Below are 3,269 nucleotides of genomic sequence, written 5' to 3'. Positions count from 1 at the left end.
GATCTTTTCAAAAAACCAACTCCTGGATTCATTGATTTTTTGAAGGTTTTTTTGTGTCTCTGTCTCCTTCAGTTCTGCTCTGATCTTAGTTATTTCTTGTCTTCGGCTAGCTTATGTGTTTGCTCTTGCTTCTCTAGTTCTTTTCATTGTGATGTTAGGGTGTCGACTTTAGATCTTTCCTTCTTTCTCTTGTGGGCATTTAGTGCTATAAATTTCCCTCTACACACTGCTTTAAATGTGTCCCAGAGATTCTGGTGTGTTGTGTCTTTGTTCTCACTAGTTTCAAAGAATATCTTTATTTCTGTCTTCATTTCATTATGTACCCAGTAGTCGTAGCTTGTAGGGTTTCTGCCAAGAGATCCACTGTTAGTCTAATGCGCTTCCCTTTGTAGGTAATCCGACCTTTCTCTCTGGCTGCCCTTAACATTTTTTCCTTCATTTCAACCTTGGTGCATCTGAAAATTATGTGTCTTGGGGTTGCTCTTCTTGAGGAGTATCTTTGTGGTGTTCTCTGTATTTCCTGAATTTGAATGTTGGCCTGCCTCGCTAGGTTGGGGAAGTTCTCCTGGATAATATACCAAAGAGTGTTTTCTAACTTCTTTCCATTTTCCCCATCACTTTCAGGCATACCAATTAAATATAGATTAGGTCTTTTCACATAGTCCCATATTTCTGGGAAGTTTTGTTCGTTTCTTTTCACTCTTTTTTCTCTAATCTTGTCTTCTCACTTTATTTCATTAATTTGATCTTCAATCACTGATATCCTTTCTTCTGCTTGATCAAATTGACTATTGAAGCTTGTGTATGCTTTATGCAGTTCTCATACTGTGGTTTTCAACTCCATCAGGTCATTTAAGCTCTTCTCTATACTGGTTATTCTAGTTAGCCATTCCTCTAACCTTTTTTCAAGGTTTTTAGCTTTCCTGCAATGGGTTAGAGCATGCTCCTTTAGCTCGGAGAAGTTTGTTATTACTGATCTTCTGAAGCCTACTTCTGTCAACTTGTCAAACTCATTCTCCATCCGGTTTTGTTTCCTTGCTGGTGAGGAGTTGTGTTCCTTTGGAGGAGAAGAGGCATTCTGGTTTTTGGAATTTTCAGCCTTTCTGTTCTGGTTTCTCCCCATCTTTCCAGTTTAATCTACCTTTGGTCTTTGATGTTGGTGACCTACAGATAGGGTGTTGGTGTGGATGTCCTTTTTGTTGATGTTGATGCTATTCCTTTCTGTTTGTTAGTTTTCCTTCTAACAGACAGACCCTTAAGCTACAGGACTATTGGATTTTGCTGGAGGTCCACCCCAGACCCTGTTTGCCTGGATATCATCAGCAGAGGCTGCAGAACAGCAAATATTGCTCCCTGGTCCTTCTTGTGGAAGCTTCATCCCAGAGGGGCACCTGCGTGAATGAGGTGTCTGTTGGCCCCTACTGGGAGGTGTCTCCCAATCAGGCTACACGGGATCAGGGACCCGTCCATTATCAGATCTTGAATGCCATGCTGGGAGAACCGCCACTCTCTTCAGAGCTGTCAGGCAGGCACATTTAAGTCTGCAGAAGCTGTCTGCTGCCTTTTGTTCAGATATGCCCTGCCCCAGAGGTGGAATCTAGAGAGGCAGTAGGCCTTGCTGAGCTGTGGTAGGCTACACCCAGTTCGAGCTTCCCTGCCACTTTGTTTACCCTGTGAGCATAGAACCGCCTACTCAAGCCTCAGCAATGACAGACGCCCCTTCCCCTCCAAGCTCCAGCATCCCAGGTTGATCTCAGACTGCTGCACCAGTAGCAAGCGAGGTTCTGTGGGCATAGGAACCATTGAGCCAGGCACAGGAGGGAATCTCCTGGTCTGCCGGTTGTGAAGACTGTGGGAAAAGCACAATATTTTGGCAGCAGTGTCCCGTTCCTCCAGGTACAGTCACAGCTTCTCTTGGCTAGGAAAGGGAAATCCCCCGACCCCTTGCACTTCCTGGGTGAGGTGATGCCATTCCCTGCTTTGGCTGCACCCACTATCCAACCAGTCCCAACGAGATGAACCAGGTACCTCAGTTGGAAATGCAGAAATCACCTGTCTTCTGTGTCGATCTTGCTGGGAGCTATAGACCGGAGTTGTTCCTATTTGGCCATCTTGGAAGCAACTCCCCCATCAAAACAATTTCTTATTCAACATAGTAGCAGAGCCAGGATTGCAAATGGGTAGTGTGACTCCTGGCCTCTACTCTTAACCACCATGCAAATGATAACTGTGTAAATGCATTTAGTGTTTACCTAGAAATTCCATTTATTTTTAAAGTACCTAAACAGGGAAAGGGTTCATATAATCAGGATTTTTCTCCTGCCATATTATACAATGAAAGTGATAATTACAATAATCACTTTGGAATCAGAAATAATCTTACGTGCTCACTGAGTGAGAAAACAAACACTTGTTCTATTATCATTGTAAATTTTTGCAGTGGAGAGCTAGTATATATCATAAAGCGGAAGCATACGTAAGTTGAGAACACATTTCAAAAATTACCATTGCTTCTACAAGGAAAGCTACAAAACATTGCTGAAAGACATCATAGACAACACAAACAAATGGAAACACATTCCATGCTCATAGATTGGAATAATCAATATCATGAAAATGACCACACTGTTCAGTGGAATCTACAGATTCAGTGCAATTCCCATCAAACTACCAACATCATTTTTCACAGAAGTCGAATAAACAATCATAAAATTCATGCAGAATGAAAAAGAGCCTGAACAGCCAAAGCAATCCTAAGCAAAAGAACAAATCTGGAGACATCCTATCACTGGTCTTCAAAGTATGCTACAAGGCTATGGATACCAAAACAACATGGTACTGGGGGAAAAAAAGTAGATGCATAGACCAATGGAACAGAATACAGAATTCAGAAATAAAGCCAAATACATACAGCCAACGGATCTACAACAAAGCATACAAAAACATAAATTGGGGAATGGACACCCTATTTAATAAATGATCTTGAGAAACTGGAAAGCCACATGTAGAAGAATGAAACTGGATCCCCATCTCTCATCTTATCCAAAAATCAACTCGAGATGGACCAAGGACTAAAATATAAGACCTGAAACTAAAAATTCTAGAAGATGACATTGGAAAAACTCTTGTAGACATTGGCCTAGGCAAATAATTCATGACTAAGACCCCAAAAGCAAATGCAACAAAAATGAAAATAAGTAAATGGAACCTAATTTAAAAGTTTCTGCACAGCAAAAGAAATAATCAGCAAAGTAAACTGACAACTTCAC

The sequence above is a fragment of the Colobus angolensis genome, unplaced genomic scaffold, assembly GCF_000951035.1.
Source record: "Colobus angolensis palliatus isolate OR3802 unplaced genomic scaffold, Cang.pa_1.0 Scaffold71, whole genome shotgun sequence".
NCBI classification, from domain to species: Eukaryota; Metazoa; Chordata; class Mammalia; order Primates; family Cercopithecidae; genus Colobus; species Colobus angolensis.
Note: the sequence above shows the minus strand (reverse complement) of the source record.